Source organism: Bidens hawaiensis, unplaced genomic scaffold, assembly GCF_021521415.1.
Source record: "Bidens hawaiensis isolate Kalapana, Puna unplaced genomic scaffold, B.hawaiensis_p1.1 tig00006773_1, whole genome shotgun sequence".
NCBI classification, from domain to species: domain Eukaryota; kingdom Viridiplantae; phylum Streptophyta; class Magnoliopsida; order Asterales; family Asteraceae; genus Bidens; species Bidens hawaiensis.
In genome coordinates this window covers 299,286-320,134 of record NW_027491462.1, presented here as the reverse complement: position 1 = coordinate 320,134, position 20,849 = coordinate 299,286, and the positions used below count along the sequence as shown (strand labels likewise).

General features: G+C 39.2%; 1 pseudogene; it reads left to right on the top strand.

The window, feature by feature from the left end:
- The first annotated feature begins 19,890 nt into the window (after nt 1–19,890).
- LOC143633501 (large ribosomal subunit protein uL15x pseudogene) lies at nt 19,891–20,346 on the top strand (annotated as a pseudogene).
- The last annotated feature ends 503 nt before the right edge of the window (nt 20,347–20,849 follow it).

The window sequence follows — 20,849 nt, the reverse complement described above, 5'->3', positions numbered from 1 at the left end:
GAGGATGACAAAATAACTTATTACATACAACATACCTTATAAACTTGATTTGATTAGATCTTGAATGAACGAGAATTAATATTTGTATCTTCCTTAGATCTTGAAATATGGAGAACGGAATGTTTGTGTACAGAGGGGTACGTGTGTGTGTGTGTGTGTGTCTGAGGTTTGTTTGATGACGATGAAATGATGAGATGATGTGTTAATTAGGGTTTTAGGTCCTTTATATAGGCTAAGCCCAAAGCTTTAGGCCCATAATCCTACTAAGCCTATAATTCCCCTGATGTGCGTCGGATAACCTTATAATAATGACCCTCACAACTAAGCTTTAAATATAAACCGAAAATCCTAAAACCACAAACAACCGGCAAGTGTACCGATCGCAAGTAGTATAGACCTAGGAAGTCCGAGTGTTGAACACGTGGACACGTAAGACGCTAACGATTACTAACCCTAGACAAGACCTACCTTAGAATAATATTTAATTGATTTTTGATTTTTAATTACTTAACTAAACTAACCTAACTGACTGACAAAACTTACCAAAAATAGAAAACTTAACGGGAACCAACTGTTTTAACTTAGGATGGAGAAAAACGTCTACCTAGGTCTGAATCAAATTGTAGGCCTAACAAGCTAATGGATTGAATGATATCAAGACACCGGTCCCTAAAGATGACACGAATATGGATCGCTCGGGCTCACTGGATTACCTCTCGGTCTCACTCAACAGGCCTAAACTACTCAAAATCGGCTAAAACGACCAAACCGGGAAACAATTGCTAACGTGTTCTAATGATGGATCACCTCTCGGTCTCACCAACACTCGACCCTAATGGCAATGAATACTACACAAACAAGGATAGAGGAGCAATTCAAGTTAAACTAAAATAGATCAACTAGTCGCTCAAAACACCTAACCCTGACAAGAAACAAACTCGCTCTCGCGCAATTCTTATTCTAGCATGCAAAGGAAATGAGACAACCCTAACTTCCTATCATCTCTCGATCTCAAAGAAGGTGTCTAACCGCTGTACTTAATCCAATAAATCATGCAACAAAACCCTACGGTTGTACCTACCGCAAACAAACCCTAAACACAAAGTCTAGAATCAAACAATGCACCGATCAATCAACACAAAACTAATTAACCGACACACGGGGTTTATGCAATGAATCACCAAAATTTCCAGCCCTTAAACACAACCTATTTCATGTCTAAATCAAACTTTACATTAACAAATCAAGTCTATCAATCAAACAATCCATAAAACTCATCAAACACTAACAATTAACATCATTCCTAAGTAGAACTAACAAGTTTAGCCGAGAATCATAATTGGACAGCAGCAAACACTCAATAAAATCATCATATAACTCATCTCAAACATCTTAACAATCATCCAACAACCAATAGCAATCATAAACAAGTCAATCTCTAACACAATTGCAAAACTATGTAATCAATTGAACAAGTAAATTAATATGATGAACAATGTAAAAGATGGAAGGATATGGAGTGATTCCGGGCTGCTCCTTGGCTGTAAAATTGATGGTGAATGATCCCGAGGTTTGGTTCTTGTGTCTTCTTCCTTCCCTAGCTGACAAAACCTTCAAACCCTAACCCGAAAAAAGTTTTTCCCTTGTTTCCTTCCTGCCCCTGTCTGCCGATCGGAACCTGCCAACCCCCCCTAGGGTTTATTATTATTTTTTTATAGAATATAATACTAAAGCTTTGGGCTTGTATAACATGTAATCGGGCAGGGCCTTGAGTTGTTTCTTGAAATCCTATGCGTAAAAGGCCCGTAAGCTCTCCGAAAAGCTCCGTTTTTCTTCCTTTCCACCCATAACCTACAATATGAATAAAATTATGTAAAACCTATATAAATCAAGTAAAAACACATAAAATATAATATAATACGTAAATAAAAGGTGCGGAAAATACGATTGTTTTACAACACTTCAAATATCGCACACTTAAAACTTTTTCGTCCCTGAAAAAGAATACTACACTGGATCATATCCGAGTTCAACCGACAACTCTTGGTTTTATTTATTTATTATTATTAATATATTTTTTTTCTTTTTAAAGTATTTGAACAAGTGACCCGTTACCCAACTATTTCTTCCAACTTTCATCTAATAAGCTAGATCAGGTCGATTTGCCGGTATTGCTGTCCACTTAAACCCATGCCCCTAATACTTACCAAGGCAAATAAGGCGTGACAATTCTATTAGTTTGTATGACTAAGTGGAACCCACACCTAAAGGTCCTGCTGCCACTTCAACAATTCCATTATGGTTTTACCGGGCCAAGTCACCCCAACTTGACTTAAACCTATTGCCACATGATTAAAACATTTCGACTCATATACAAACTATAAACTCTAGCTCTCTTTCAAGTGCACGCAATTACAAATGCATCTTTTTTTTCTTTTTCTGCCTTTTGGCTTTTTGCATTTTTTTTCTCATAGTACATGGCTTTGTATGAATAGAAACAAATACAAAAGATAAAACAACTAATATACAGACTATCATGTGACTCGAGGCTTGAGTATGACCCGACTTTTCATTCAAGTCCTGTCACGAGTTTAGTTAAGCAAACAAAACCCCTAAGATGTTTCCACTTAAAGTTAGACCATTTAAAAGGTTCAATTAGGTCAACAACCAAACCGCCCTTTCATTCTCAAAGACTGAGCCTACCGACATAACGATTACTGAGTCTAAACTGTTCGGTTACCATACATTACGTGTGGGACTAATAGGCACTGTTCTTATTTATTATATATATATATATATATATATATATATATATATATATATATATATATATATTTTCAAAACACCAAGAATTTATAAAATAACCACTACTCGGTAATAATATCATCTCCTGTTTAACGTAGAGAAAACAAATTTCAAAGGACTATTTTTTTTTTCAAAGTTTTTCTACAACTAAGTAAAACAAATCCCATCCCCACACTTAGAACGAAATCGTCCTCGTTGAGAACAAGGAAAAGAAATAAAATAAAATAAAAATTAAAACTAAAATAAAAAATTAATATACAAGGATAAAACAAAGAACGGGTTACTCCCCTGGTTTGTGTGCAGAATCTTCAATAGCTGAGTAGTAACCAAACGACCGTATAGCATTTCATTCGCGGCCGCAACCTCGGGAGAACCTGCTCCAAGACGCCATCGTAGCTACCATGCGCATAATATAACCTGCAAAACTCAAACTCGCTCGCATGTAGCGGCGAACAACACGAAAAACAAAAACATAAAGAAATAAACATATTTTTGTGTTTTGGTTTTTATAATTTTTATTTTATTTTTATTTTTTTATTTTTTCAAAAATGGAACACCCATTAAATCGACCGACTCGAATGGAGATTGAGTACGAGCGATTTCATCTTGGAACATCCTGAAATAGACAAAACAAATAAAACAGATTGCACAAACATATAACAAAAATACAAACTCTACAACTCGGGCGGTCTCCCGAGTGGTGCATCCATCACGTCTACGTCTCAGAGAGCGATTCAAGGTAGAATACCTCGACCGTCTGATCAGTCACCGGCTCGCCAATGTAGTGCTTCAATCTATGACCGTTCACCTTAAATTTCCCGCCTTTATCCTCTATCTCAACAGCGCCATACGGGAAAACCTCAGTGACCGTGAACGGTCCCGACCATCGGGATCTCAACTTTCCCGGGAATAACCTCAACCGGGAATTATACAATAAGACCAAATCCCCACACTTTAACTGCTTGTTACCCTTCAACTTTCTATCATGCAGTTCCTTCGTCCGCTCCTTATACCTGAACGACTGGGCGTAGGCGTGATCTCTCAGCTCCTCTAACTCGTGCAACTGGTGGAACCGAGTGGCCTCCGCAGCAGACATATCAAGATTGCCCCTCTGTAGGGCCCACGACGCACGGTGCTCTAACTCAACAGGCAGGTGGCAGGCCTTCCCATAAATCATTCGAAACGGTGTGGAACCGGTCGGAGTTTTGTAGGCTGTACGGAAGGCCCACAGCATGTCATCCAACTTGTCGGACCAATCCCGACGATTCGAATCAACTGTTTTCTCAAGAATACGTTTGATCCCCCAGTTACTCACTTCTACCTGCCCACTAGTTTGTGGGTGGTAGGCGGTTGCAAGCCGATGGGTGACCCCATAGCGTCGCAACGCCTTCTCCATCCCCACATTGCAGAAGTGAGTACCTCTAACACTGATCAACACCTTCGGGATACCAAAACGAGCAAAAAGGCTCTTGAGAAAATGGAGTACAACTCGGGCATCATTCGTGGGTAAGGCCTTTGCCTCAACCCACTTCGAAACATAATCCACCGCCACGAGTATGTACTTGTTCCCACGCGAAGATGGAAACGGTCCCATGAAATCAATGCCCCACACATCAAAAACCTCACAAACCTGAATAGCATTTTGGGGCATTTCATTTCGCGACGAGATGTTGCCGACCCGCTCGAAGGCCAATAAAATCCACAATCAAAAACCTTCTTTGTTGTCAAACTTGCACCGTGGTGACCTCCTGTCGGTCTAACATGGCAATGGCTCAGAATCTGCCATCCCTCCTTAACGTCCACACACCTCCTGATCAACTGCTCAGCACCTATACGAAAGAGATACGGGTCGTCCCACAGGTAAAACTTAACATCAGCAAAGAATTTCTTCTTTTGCTGGTAAGACATCATCGGGTAGTACCCGTCCGCAAGATAGTTCGCGAAGTCGGCGAACCATGGGAAACCCTCATCCAAAGCCGAAACAAACATGAGACTCTCTGTCGGAAAGTGGTCATTAATCCTGACCCCCGGCTCTCCTAACTCAGCTCCCTCAAGACGCGAAAGATGATCGGCCGCCACATTCTCGGCCCCCTTTTTATCACGGATTTCAATATAAAACTCTTGAAGCAACAGGATCCATCGGATAAGGCGTGGCTGAGCATCCTGTTTGCTAAAGAGATAACGAATGGCAGAATGATCCGTGTACACAATCGTCTTGGACAGAACAAGATAGTACCTGAATTTATCGAATGCAAACACCACAGCTAAAAGCTCTTTCTCGGTGGTGGTGTAACTCTCATGTGCACCATTCAAGGTCCGGCTAGCATAGTAAATCGGATGGAATTGTTTATCCTTCCGCTGTCCAAGAACCACTCCGACTGCGAAGTCGCTCGCATCACACATCAACTCAAAGGGAAGCGACCGGTCGGGAGCAATCATGATTGGGGCGATAACGAATTTGTCTTTTAAAAGATCAAACACCACGATACACTGCTCAGAAAACACAAACGAGGCATCCTTCTCCAGAAGTTTGGTCATGGGTCTCGCGATTTTAGAGAAATCTTTAATGAACGGACGGTAGAACCCAGCGTGACCCAGAAAACTCCAGATGGATCTCACAGAAGTGGGCGGGGGAAGATTAGAAATGGTCTCGACCTTCGCTCGGTCGACCTCTATTCCCGCACTCGAAATACGATGCCCCAAAACAATGCCCTCGCCTACCATGAAATGACACTTCTCCCAATTAAGAACTAGGTTGGTGTCAACGCATCGGGCCAACATCCTCTCAAGGTTGGAGAGACAATGATCAAAAGAGCTTCCAAACACAGAAAAATCGCCCATGAATACCTCTATGGAGTCCTCGATCATGTCATGAAATATAGCCATCATGCACCTCTGAAATGTGGCTGGAGCGTTACACAATCCGAACGGCATACGTCTATAGGCAAACGTGTCGTATGGGGAGGTAAACGTGGTTTTCTCCTGGTCATCGGGAGAAATAGGAATCTGAAAGTACCCGGAGAAACCATCCAAAAAGCGGTAGTACTGCTGACCTGCTAAACGCTCCAGCATCTGATCAATGAAAGGTAAAGGAAAGTGGTCTTTCCTCGTGGCATCATTCAGTCTGCGGTAATCAATGCAGACTCTCCAACCAGTCACAGTCCTAGTGGGAATGAGCTCGTTCCTCTCATTGGTGACGACAATCATGCCACCCTTTTTAGGAACCACTTGGACTGGACCAACCCACGAACTATCAGAAATGGGGAAAATGATTCCCGCATCAAGGAGTTTGATGATCTCCTTCTTCACGACCTCCGCATCTTCGGATTAAGCCGTCGCTGCGGTTGAACGACAGTCCTATAATTATCCCCCATGAGGATTTTATGAGTGTAGAACGAAGGGTTGATACCCTTAATGTCGATAATCTTCCATGCAATGGCCTCCTTGTGCTCTCGAAGCACCCTCAACAATCTCTCTCTCTCTCGACCTCCGTCAAAGCAGATGCAACAATAACCGGCAACTTCCTCTCCTCGTCCAAAAACGCGGACTCCAGATGGGCAGGTAAATCCTAAAGCTCTAAGGAAGGAGGGGCGCTCTCGACAGAAGGTCGGTCCATCGGATCGTCACATACGATCCTAGCAGACACCTCAGACTCAGGGGTATGTGACTCGGCGTCATCTTCCGTTGACTGATCGGTCATGGAAACCATCTCAATCTCCGGAATGTCCCTATCGAGAATCTGGGTGTCGGAGGCAGATCCTCCACAGATCCCACTGAAAAACTCCCCAACATGCTCCATGATGGTATCGATAAAGCACAAGGAGTCATCAGCAGACTTGGGGTGTTTAAGTGACTGTCGAACGTCAAAGGTGACGTTCTTATCCCCAACTCTCAAGATCAACTTACCCTCGCAGACGTCGATCAACGCTTGTGCAGTGGCAAGGAATGGTCGGCCTAAAATCAGTGGTACGCTATCATCGTCGTTCATGTCCAGAATGACAAAGTCCACCGGGAAGATGAACTTGTCGACACGAACCAGCATGTTCTCGACCACCCCTCGAGGGTATTTCACAGAACGATCAGCAAGCTGGATACTCATCCTGGTAGGCCTCGGTTCGCCTAAACCCAGCTTGCGATACACGGAATACGGCATGAGATTAATACTGGCACCAAGATCAGCCAGAGCATGAATAACCGTATCATCACTCAAGATGCAGGGAATCGTGAAACTCCCGGGATCGGCCAGCTTCTCTGGTAACTTCCTCTGTAGGACAGCAAAACAGCTAGCACTCAATGGGATGGAAGCGACCTCAGCAAGCTTCTCCTTATTCGAAAGAATATCCTTGAGGAACTTCGCGTGTTTAGGCATCTGAGTCAGTGCCTCAAGGAACGGAATGTTAAGGTGAAGCTGCTTCAAAAGATCAAGAAATTTAGAATTCTGCTCCTCATCTCTGTCTCTGCGGAGTCTCCCGGGGTATGGTACTCTGGGTTTGTAGACTCTCGGTTGCTCGCTCGGTAGCTGCTGTCTCTCGGCCTGTGCTGAACTCCCTGGGCTGCTCCTCTGATGCACCTGGGCCGGTGGAAACTCCATCTGAATCTCCTCATCCACCTGCTCCTCTACAACTATTGTAGGCTCCTCGACGACTCCTCCTCTAGACCTCTGCTGAATCCCAGGCTCATCTCGTGCCCCTGCACCGCTCCTCGTTGTCACAGCTTTACCGAATCCCTTCGGGTTTTGCTCGGTGTTACTCGGTAGCGTACCCTGCGCCCTCTCGTTCAATCGACTGGCTATCTCCCCCATCTGCCGCTCGAGACTCTGAATCGACGCTCCTTGATTCCTCATGAACTGCTCGTGCTCCCGAAACTTCTCCTGGGTCTCCTTATGTCGGGAATCCTCTTGTGTCATAAGCTGTGAGAACATTTGCGTCTACTGCGCTATCATCTCCTCCAAAGTGGGCTTCTTCTCCTCACTGCTCGCTCCCTCATTGGCATCCTGGAAAAGGCTCTGACGCTGCTGAAAACCAGACTGATTACCACCCCTCCAGTTGGAATTCTGGTTGCCTCTCCATCCCGAATTATAAGAATTGAAAGAATTTGGGTTTCGGTTTGGATTTCCTATAAAGTCTACGGCCTCCTCCTTCAAACTGACTGGGCACTGAACGGTATCATGCCCTCCTCTGCATATCTCGCACAACTTGCTCTTCGTCTGCAAGTCCTTCATAATCTGCGCTAGCTCCTCTACTTGTGCCGTGAGTGCGGTAGTCGGGTCCAACGAATGCATGTCGCGTGAAATAGAATCGACGGTCTTACCACCCTTGGCGGGTGGTCGCTGGTATCCACTCATAGCTAACCCGTTAAACAAAGCGATGCACTCATCCGGGTCCTTTGTCGTCAGCAAATTTCCTCCCGCCGCCGTGGTAAGCATGTTTTACGTCACGCACGTAACTCCATTGTAGAACTTCTCGACAACCGCCCAATCTTGCAAGACGTGGTTCAGTCACAATGCTAACAGATTCTTAAACCACTCCCATCCCTCGTAGAAACTCTCGGTATACTCCATCTGAAAAGAATGTATCTGGTTACGCAAACGAGCGGCCTTAACCGGAGGATCGTATTTTTCAAGAAATAGGGTCTGCATGGCAGCCCAAGTAGCTATGGAGCCCTGTGGGAGGGAATCGAGCCACAGACTCGCTTTATCGATGAACGAGAACGGAAAAACGCGGAGTTTCACGGCGTCTTCGGATACGCCCGCAAGATGGAAGGGGTCGCAGATACGCGCGATACGAGTGAGATGATGATGCGGGTTTTCGTGAAGTAACCCGTGGAACTAAGTAGAATGAGAAATGGTGTTTAGAATATTCGAAGGAATCTGCCAGTTCGCATTAACTCCAATGGCGGGTGGTGCGATGTTGGATCTCGCGCCAGCATTGGCCGGTCGGGCCCGGTCCGCAACTGTCCTCCTCTGTGGTGGATTGTCGCCCATGATCCTATCCCTATCGTCGGAGTCAACGGATGAAGAAGTGGAAGATGGTAAAACGGCGCGACATCTCTCACGAAACTCTCTCTCTGGCTCGGGAAATGCTTCCGTGTCTGGCAGTCCTTGAGACGAGACTGTCGCAGAAAACTATAATTAGAAATAAATTTAACTAAACTATTCTAACAAATAAGCAAAACAAAATAAAAACAAAAATAATTACAAGTAGCACACAAGGTAACTCCTAACTCGAGTCGCTCTCTAAACGCCTAAAACCGTCTCCCCGGCAACGACGCCAAAAACTTGATGTGCGTCGGATAACCCTATAATAATGACCCTCACAACTAAGCTATAAATATAAAACGAAAATCCTAAAACTACACACAACCGGCAAGTGTACCGATCGCAAGTAGTATAGACCTAGGAAGTCCGAGTGTCGAACATGTGGACACGTAAGACGCTAACGATTACTAACCCTAGACAAGACCTACCCTAGAATAATATTTAATTGATTTTTGATTTTTAATTACAGAACTGAACTAACCTAACTGACTGACAAAACTTACCAAAAATAGAAAACTTAACGGGGAACTAACTGTGTTAACTTAGGATGGAGAAAAACGTCTACCTAGGTCTGAATCAAATTGTAGGCCTAACAAGCTAATGGATTGAATGATATCAAGACACCGGTCCCTAAAGATGACACGACTAAGGATCGCTCGGGCTCACTGGATTACCTCTCGGTCTCACTCAACAGGCCTAAACTACTCAAAATCGGCTAAAACGACCAAACCAGGAAACAATTGCTAACGTGTTCTAATGATGGATCACCTCTCGGTCTCACCAACACTCGACCCTAATGGAAATGAATACTACACAACCAAGGATAGAGGAGCAATTCAACTTAAACTAAAATAGATCAACTAGTCGCTAAAAACACCTAACCCTGACAAGAAACAAACTCGCTCTCGCGCAATTCTTATTCTAGCATGCAAAGGCAATGAGACAACCCTAACTTCCTATCACCTTTCGGTCTCAAAGAAGGTGTCTAACCGCTGTACTTAATCCAATAAATCATGCAACAAAACCCTACGGTTGTACCTACCGCAAACAAACCCTAAACACAAAGTCTAGAATCAAACAATGCACCGATCAATCAACACAAAACTAATTAACCGACACACGGAGTTTTTTACAATTTTATAGTAAAAAACATAAGCGGGTCATGGGTCACCAAATCCAGATAGCTTTTAAACGGGTTATAACATATCATTTATTTATGAAACCCTTTCATCATCAAACCCAAGTATATTATTAAGTTTCTTACAATAAAGAAAATTAAAATCCAAAAAATAAATATTAAAATATAAAAAATGTAAAACAACCATTCTCTCAAGTCATCAGATTGCATTATGTGTAAATGAAGGCTTCTCACGCATTTGACCCGAATTCACGGGTAAAGGTCTCACCAAACTCAGATAGCTCTTAAACGGGTTATAACATCTCATTATATTAAAAATTAATCTCATCAAATATTTGATATGAAAATCCTATAAAATAGGGATATACTAAAAATTAATATCCTATTTTATTTAAAAAAAGATATTATTTATAATTAAGAAACAATTTTATAGCAAAGAACATAAACGGGTAATGGGTATCACCAAACATAGATAGCTTTTAAACCGGATTATAACATATCATTTATTTGTGAAACCATTTTATCATCAAACCTCAAGTATATTAATTATTAACTTTCTTACAATAAATAAAATTAAAATCCAAATATATATATATATATATATATACATATATATATATATTAAAAATGAATAATGTAAAACAACCCCCATAATACGGGGGATAAAATCTAGTAAGAAACATAAGTGGACTTCTAAAAGTTGGCTTGTGTTGAGCTGTTAAGACTTGATCAAACACAGCGGGCTTGAGTTAATATTTCTTATAATTTTTTGTAAGATCAACAAAAATAAAAAAAAAATATCCATAATTTATAATAAATAAAGGTTTTTTAAAGCCACATGGCATCACACAAGATAGATTTTTATAAAATTTTTCGGCATCTCTCTCTTATTAAATATATTTCTCTTTCTTATTAATAGTTTTATTTTTAACTTTTTTTTCTTTTTAATCTATTATTTTATCTTTTCAATAATTACTTTTTTAAATTAATACCAACATAAATATATTATTTAGTTTTAATAAATATATTGTACTAGTTATTAATACTAAGCTTTTATATGTAACGACTTTTCACGTTAATCTAAATAAAATAATTAATTTCAAATTTTAAAGAAAGAAATTTTCACTTTATGTTTATTTTGCAAAAATATTAATAAAAGCTAAGGCCAAACACTATACATGTTTGATTTTTTTTTGAGGTAATTTGTTTAAACGCATGGTAGGTTATGTGTTTAACTATCTAAAGTTGAAAGTAAAAACAAAGTGAAACTACAGATTTTGATATGCGTGTGATTTATAAATAAAGTGATTGATTTTTTCCGGTACACGCACGCGCACGGTATATAAAGAAGGAAGGAACAATAAGTACTCGTATAATCGTATTCTTAGACTCCAAGCTTATTTTGATATATAGTTTAAAATTTTATGTTATTTTGAAAAAAAAAATATTATCACATTTAATGGTAAGCATTCCCAGACTGGGCCCCACGGGACTACTTTGAGGATCAAGAAGATAATGAACCCTCTGGCTCGGTTGGCTCACCCTTTGACCAACCAAGTGAGTCTCCGTCCTCGTTGACCATCAAATCTTATACTTCACCCGGAGTTTTAGCCCTTGAAAGATTACCTTCGGGTAGAAAAATTTGGTGTGATTCACCCAAAGGATGTTTTACTCCGCTCAGACCGCGCTCAAACGTCTCTGGATAAGGCACACCCAAAACCGAAGACGAGAACGAGAACGAAAATGAAAACGAAAACGAGAACGAGATCGAGACTGGGACTGCGAATGAGAATGAGAACGAGAACGAAAATGAGGATGATGAAGTGGAATTGATTATGGAAAGACTAGATAATTTATTGATTGAGCAACAAAAAGAATTGGATGAACTGAAAAGGAAACACGGGCTGGTTGTATTGGATATGTTAAAGAAACTTCCACCCGAGACCCGTCAAGAAGTTGCTAACAACCGTAACGTGCAGATCTTTGAGGCGTCGGACATTGATTCCTAGTAAGTTTTTCAATATTAAGGTTTATCGAAATCACACGAGGTTGATGAATACTTGTACATACTTATAATGTGGAAGATGGTGAAACGGCGCGACATCTCTCACGAAACTCTCTCTCTGGCTCGGGAAATGCTTCCGTGTCGGGCAGTCCTTGAGATCGAGACTGTCGCATAAAACTATAATTAGAAATAAATTTAACTAAACTATTCTAACAAATAAGCAAAACAAAACAAAAACAAAAATAATTACAAGTAGCACACAAGGTAACTCCTAACTCGAGTCGCTCTCTAAACGCCTAAAACCGTCTCCCCGGCAACGGCGCCAAAAACTTGATGTGCGTCGGATAACCCTATAATAATGACCCTCACAACTAAGCTTTAAATTTAAAACGAAAATCCTAAAACTACACAAAACCGGAAAGTGTACCGATCGCAAGTAGTATAGACCTAGGAAGTCCGAGTGTTGAACACGTGGACACGTAAGACGCTAACGATTACTAACCCTAGACAAAACCTACTTTAGAATAATATTTAATTGATTTTTGATTTTTAATTACTTAACTAAACTAACCTGACTGACTGACAAAACTTACCAAAAATAGAAAACTTAACGGGGAACTAACTGTGTTAACTTAGAATGGAGAAAAACGTCTACCTAGGTCTGAATCAAATTGTAGGCCTAACAAGCTAATGGATTGAATGACATCAAGACACCGGTCCCTAAAGATGACACGACTAAGGATCGCTCGGGCTCACTGGAATACCTCTCGGTCTCACTCAACAGGCCTAAACTACTCGAAATTGGCTAAAACGACCAAACCGGGAAACAATTGCTAACGTGTTCTAATGATGGATCACCTCTCGGTCTCACCAACACTCGACCCTAATGGCAATGAATACTACACAACCAAGGATAGAGGAGCAATTCAATTTAAACTAAAATAGATCAACTAGTCGCTCAAAACACCTAACCCTGACAAGAAACAAACTCGCTCTCGCGCAATTCTTATTCTAGCATGCAAAGGCAATGAGACAACCCTAACTTCCTATCACCTCTCGGTCTCAAAGAATGTGTCTAACCGTTGTACTTAATCCAAAAAATCATGCAACAAATCCCTACGGTTGTACCTACCGCAAACAAACCCTAAACACAAAGTCTAGAATCAAACAATGCACCGATCAATCAACACAAAACTAATTAACCGACACACGGGGTTTATGCAATGAATCACCAAAATTTCCAGCCCTTAAACACAACCTATTTCATGTCTAAATCAAACTTTACATTAACAAAACAAGTCTATCAATCAAACAATCCATAAAACTCATCAAACACTAACAATTAACGTCATTCCTAGGTAGAACTAACAAGTTTAGCCGAGAATCATAATTGGACAGCAGCAAACACTCAATAAAATCATCATATAACTCATCTCAAACATCTTAACAATCATCCAACAATCAATAGCAATCATAAACAAGTCAATCTCTAACACAATTGCAAAACTATGTAATCAATTGAACAAGTAAAATAATATGATGAACAATGTTAAAGATGGAAGGATATGGAGTGATTCCGGGCTGCTCCTTGGCTGTAAAATTGATGGTGAATGATCCCGAGGCTTGGTTCTTGTGTCTTCTTCCTTCCCTAGCCGACAAAACCTTCAAACCCTAAGCCAAAAAAAGTTTTTCCTTTGCTTCCTTCCTGCCCCTGTCTGCCGATCGGAACCTGCCAGCCCCCCGTTGGGTTTATTATTTTTTTTATACATAATATAATACTAAGGCTTTGGGCTTGTATAACATGTAATCAGGCAGGGCCTTGAGTTGTTTCTTGAATTCCTATGCGTAAAAGGCCCGTAAGCTCTCCGAAAAGCTCGGTTTTTCTTCCATTCCACCCATAACCTACAATATGAATAAAATTATGTAAAACCTATATAAATCAAGTAAAAACACATAAAATATAATATAATACGTAAATAAAAGGTGCGGAAAATACAAGTGTTTTACAACACATCATCCCCTTATTATTATCTTATTAGATCAACTAACGTTACACGACACACGACTAAAATAAACTTTTATTTTTTTATTAATTTTCGAAACGAGGACGTTACATTCACCGAAAGAAAACATCAACTATTATTATTATTGGTTTCAAATTAAGAGGCTACTTTTTAATGGCTTATGGTCTCTGAATGTTTAAAATTTAACCTTAAATCTGAATGATCAGGTGGTACACATTTTAATAGTTACCTCTTAACCATGAACCATTAACAGGTAAAGATTGAGATGCACAAAAAACCCAAACCCGGAACCTGTATTTTTAAACACAGGTTCTTACTACCCGAACCTGTACCCGACCCTACATGTAGGGTACGGATAAGATATACATTTTATTACCAAAACCCGTACCCGAAGCCGGACCCGATTTATACCAGGTAATACTCGAAAACCGAAACTGGTTTCAAACCCGAAACCAGTTTTTATAATACCCAAAACTAGGTTTTTCAAATACACAATCTATACCCAAAATATATCCCAAAAAAGTGCAGCCTCTTAAAAAACCCAATCTATACCCGAAAATACCCAAAAAAAAACCCAATCTATACCCGAAAATACCCAAAAAAAACCCAATTACATGGTTATTTAAATACCCGGAAATAAGGTATTCAAATTCAATACATGTTTCTATACCCGACCATAACCCGGTACAAAGGATATGCTTTTTAGAGACAATACCCGAACCCGACCCAGGTATGACTAATACCTGATTTTTCAATACCCAATCATACCCAAACCCGGTTTTACCCCAATTTGTGCATCAAGCCCTTGCCATCTTGGGTCCAAAAACAAACACAACCCTCTCTCTTTAATACCTATGCGGCGCCCAACACTAGCCGGTAGCCACCACTACTACCACTACAACAATGACGTCATCCATTTCCGCCATAACAACATCCTGCAATACTATTCCGGCCACACTCCGCCACCGATCTCTGATCACTTCTGCAATGTTCCGTACATCTTTCGTATCGTATAATCCTCACCGATCTAATCAATTTACATGCCTAGACGTGTCTATTGACGCTAGTTATTTTTAAAATTACATTATATTTTAGAATCGCATAGAAATACTGATATTTCATACTACCGTACATAATTTCCTAAATATGTTTTAGCAAGAAACATGTCAACAAAATGATCATATGTAATCCTATCAAAGAAACTTATGCCAACAATATTAATCTTAGACATAATAGCAAAAAAAACGTCCTTTATGTTTGATCACTTTTTAATGGTCGTCCTTTAGCAAAAGAAATAGCATAAAACATATTTCATGTTTCAAATCCTTTTCAAGTTACGTCCTTTGACACTAACCCAGTTAATTTTCTCGTTAAATCTGGACATGTGCAAGGCACATGAGGGTAGTATTGTAATTTTATGATTTATTTAATAATTAAAAGTAAAATGGTATATTTATAATATAAGAAAGGTAATTCTCCATCTCTCTCCCCCTCTATTCCTTTCCTTCTCTACACCACAGAACCCACCGGACCACCACTACACACCGCACCTAGAAACATCAACGACGGCGCTTTCTCGGAAAATGAAGCTAGAGTTCTGGTAACACATATCCCACCACCATCCCTGCATATCACAACCACCAGGTAGATCCAAATTGTGCAGATTCGGACGATGCTTTCTCGGAAAACAAAGCTAGAGTTCCAGCAACATAGATACCACCACCATCTCCGCATATCACAGCCACCAGGTAGATCCAAATCTATGCAGATTCGGTTTGTTTGTGTGACTGGGGCTTGCTAGATCTAGGGTTTGTCTTGTAGTGGTAATCATATACGGGGACGCCAATGGCAACCACTGCTTCCCTTTTGCATCTAATCAGATCAAGGGTTTATCTTGCTGTTGTATGATGATTTGTATCATTCGTTACTTTTCAAACCCGATCCATTTTGAATTTTCGGTTTTGTTTATATATATATATATATATATATATATATATATATATATAGGGGAGATTTCAATTAAGAACCCCTTTGAGTTTTAAGAACTCGAAAGAACACAGTGTAATGATTTTTTTTTCGAATTTTTTTTACACATGCGTAATATATGTAAGTTACATACACGTAAAAAAATTACAGAATTTTTTACGCACCGAGTCGACTTTTTACACATGCGTAACAGACGTAAAAGTCAGTGTAACCACTTACATATTTATTCTCTCTCCTAACGGACGTAAAAGTTAGTGTAACCACTTACATATTTACGTCCAAGGTTTAAATGGTAATTATAGTTTAAATATCATTTTAAAAGAATTACAAAATACAGGGACCAGAATTGTAAGTTAGTTTTAAAATAATAATAATAAAGTTTCTTCAAAACCCGATTAATATTATATTATTATTTAACTATTCGCTAACTTTTTAATACACTAAAATAAGATTTTACCGTTAAATTCCGTGTTCAACAAATAATATAATTCTCATGTTAGCTAAACAATATTAAAATATTAATAAAGCATTAACCCATTAATTTAAATTCGTTCGTTAAACTTTTATTTCGTTAAACTTATATTTCGACAACCGTAACCCAATAACTTTAAACTTTGTTAAATTTATATCCGTTTGATAGTTTATAATTCGTTAACTTAAAATTCGTTATCTTTTAATTCGTTAACTTTAATTCAATAATATAGTTTAATATCAAAATATTATAAACCATTAAAAATTTCCGATAAGACCTAGATTAATATTAGATGCCTTAAACAATATATTCCCAACAAAATTAAGCAATAAGTAACTTCATTGATCCCATTAGTTAGTCTTTAAATTTTTGTATTTATTTTTAGTTATAGTTCGTGAAGTTCGTTTGCTTTGGTTTCGTTAAACGTGCTTTCGCTTTTTGTTTCGAGTTGATCTTCAATTTCAGGTGAGTTTCTTACACCCCTTTTTAACGCTTTTATTACTTTCGAGGGTAGCATATGTATCGCTATAAATTCAAAGTATTATGATTTTGCTTACAAACTTATTTATTCGTTGAGACAAATACATTCAACAAGTTAATTTTATAAACTCTACGGAATTGGCACTTGAGATATTTGTAAAATAGTTTCCTTTGGCTTGTAATGTGGTTATTGAGGAAGGGGTGAGAAAAATGAGTTTATTATAAAGAGTGCAACAAATTTTTTAGGTTTTCATATTGTAACGATAAAGAAGTTGTGCTCGGCCATTGACTATACACTGCATGCGTTAGTACTCATCATATACTCACAAATCAATATGGATCGAAGTCACTCCACAAAATAGTGTATGCGTGTGATTTATAAATAAAGTGATTGATTTTTTCCGGTACACGCACGCGCACGGTATATAAAGAAGGAAGGAACAATAAGTACTCGTATAATCGTATTCTTAGACTTCAAGCTTATTTTGATATATAGTTTAAAATTTTATGTTATTTTGAAAAAAAAAATTATCACATTTAATGGTAAGCATTCCCCGACTGGGCCCCACGGGACTACTTTGAGGATCAAGAAGATAATGAACCCTCTGGCTCGGTTGGCTCACCCTTTGACCAACCAAATGAGTCTCCGTCCTCGTTGACCATCAAATCTTGTACTTCACCCTGAGTTTTAGCCCTTGAAAGATTACCTTCGGGTAGAAAAATTTGGTGTGATTCACCCAAAGGATGTTTTACTCCGCTCAGACCGCGCTCAAACGTCTCTGGAGAAGGCACACCCAAAACCGAAGACGAGAACGAGAACGAAAATGAAAACGAAAACGAGAACGAGAACGAGACTGGGACTGCGAATGAGAATGAGAACGAGAACGAAAATGAGGATGATGAAGTGGAATTGATTATGGAAAGACTAGATAATTTATTGATTGAGCAACAAAAAGAATTGGATGAACTGAAAAGGAAACACGGGCTGGTTGTATTGGATATGTTAAAGAAACTTCCACCCGAGACCCGTCAAGAAGTTGCGAACAACCGTAACGTGCAGATCTTTGAGGCGTCGGACATTGATTCCTAGTAAGTTTTTCAATGTTAAGGTTTATCGAAATCACACGAGGTTGATGAATACTTGTACATACTTATAATGTTGAGTTCAATTGTGAGTTTCACTTGGTTTGGAGTTTGGACTAAATTGTTTGTAAACATTTTTTGAATCTTGACATTATTTTAAGTAGAAGCATTGTTATTCTTGAGTGGAGGAATTGGGTAGAGATGAATTAGGATGATAGTTTCTGAATCTAGTGGATTGGGGAGCTATAATAACAACTATTTATATAATAATAGTACAATGCCAAGTCTTTTAATATTTTAAAACTTTGTTCAATGTGTTTTTTAGTAATACCTTTAACGGGTCTTATCATGTGTTAATGATCTTATTATATCACACTAAGTCATACTAAGTCATTTTAGTGTTAATGGCCAATTTGATAATAAATCCGCTAATTCACCGTTGATGGTTTTTATCACGTGGTAATGCTTTTATATTATACAACGACAACTCACATTAGATTAACAAGTCGTGTAAACGTTAAAGACCAATATTTGATTATAAGTCCGCTAATTCACCGTTAATGGAACTTAGTATATGGTGATTACTTGTAGTAGACTAGTAGGTTACCCCAAGTCTATTAGGTTATAACAAGTCACTTTGCCATTGTATAACACAATAAATATATTACAAATAAATTCAAATATTTTTAAAATTACATTATATTTTAGAATCACATAAAAATACTGATATTTTGTACTACCGTACATGATTTCCTAAATATGTTTTAGCAAGAAACATGTCAACAAAATGACCATATGTAATCCTACAGAGAAACTTATGCCAACAATATTAATCTTGATTCGAACGTTATGAGCACATAAGTAGAAAATTATCTAGTCCAAATGGCATTACTGCTGACACATATGAAGGTCCCATGATTACATCTGCCAAACCAACATACATTCTCATACTCCTTTGAATGCACGTTCTCAGCAACCCACAGATTGTTAATTTATTCGTTGAGACAAATACATTCAACATGTTAAATTTATAAACTCTACGAAACTGACACTTGAGATATTGGTAAAATAGTTTCCTTTGCCTTGCAATGTAGGTAATTGAGGAAGGGGTGAGACAAATGAGTTTATTATAAAGAATGCAACAATTTTTTAGGTTTTCATATTGTAACGATAAAGAGGTTGTGCTTGGCCATTGACTATACACTGCATGCGTTAGTACTCGTCATATAATCGTATGGATCGAAAGTCACTCCACAAAAATAGTGTATGCATGCGATTTATAAATAAATTGATTGATTTTTCTGTTGCACGTGTACGGCATATAAAAAAGGAACAATAAGGACTCTTATAATCGTATTCTTGGACTCCAAGCTTATTTTGATATATAGTTTAAAATGTTATGTTATTTTGAAAAAGAAAAACTATCACATTTAAGGGTGAGCATAAACCAGGTAAGACCCGAACCAATCAAACATAGTTATATACAAGCAGAGTCAGTTCCCGGGTGTTAAGAATACCATTGACCGAGTAAGACCTGTTTGCTGCTAGTGCTATATGGATGTACTAATATGTTTATTTTGCTTAAAATTGGGCCTCAATATGTAAATTGTGCAGGCAGCCCGATAAGACAGACAGAATCCAAATCCAGCCCATAGAGCAACACTCCCTTTGTGCTATAAAAACTACCTAGGGTTTCATTTACTTCTCTGGCGCCGTTATTCTCATCTAAAGGTACTCATTTCTTAGTTTATGGAATTCGTACTCTGTGTTATGTTGCTAATTTCAGTTCAAATTCCGAATTAAGACTACTGCTCAATAATTACAGATCTAGAATTTTGTATGAATGATTTGCAGTCTAGGGCAAAATGACTACTAGATTGAGGAAGAACCGTAAGAAGCGGGGTCACGTGAGCGCTGGCCACGGTCGTATCGGAAAGCACCGAAAGCATCCGGGAGGTCGGGGTAACGCTGGAGGTATGCACCACCACCGGATCCTATTCGACAAGTACCATCCCGGTTACTTCGGTAAAGTCGGTATGCGATACTTCCACAAGCTCCGTAACAAGTTCTACTGCCCCATCGTCAACGTCGACAAGCTCTGGTCGTTGGTGCCCGAGGATCTGAAGGAGAAGGCCACTGCGGATAAGGTTCCGGTCCTTGATGTTACTCAGCTGGGCTACTTTAAGGTTTTGGGCAAGGGGACGGTGCCGGCCAAGCCCATTGTTGTCAAGGCGAAGCTTGTTTCCAAGACGGCTGAGATGAAGATTAAGGAGGCGGGTGGCGCGGTTGTGCTCACTGCTTAGGTTTGTTTTTAAAAGACTTTGTTATGGTGAATTTGGATTCATATTTGATTTAAGTTTTGAATTGGAAACTATCGCTTGTGTTCAATGTTGAATGGTTTATAGCATCACCCTTTAATGTGTTTGTTCGTTGGTGAAATGATGCTTCTGTTTTGTATGCTAGGGTTTGTTTCCTTAGTTTGAATGGTTTGTAACGACTCAAAACACAAGAAGAGTTGATTAAAACTGATTTTGAGATGATTCAGCTGGATCGCTACTTAGGGTCATTCACGTTTGGGAAATAACACAACCTGCTGTGTTAGGGTCAAAATGGTGTGACATTTGTATTTGATGATTGACGACACTAACTTCACTTTCACTGGCAGCATGTATTTTCACAAAGTAGAAGCCTATGTAAACTCTATATTTCATCCAACATGCTTGACGACTTGTATAGGGATTGTGGTTTAGTGTCATAAGAAGTTCAAGAAGTTGTGATGAGTTTACATAGGCTATTTAAGAAGCCTATTTAAGATCGGA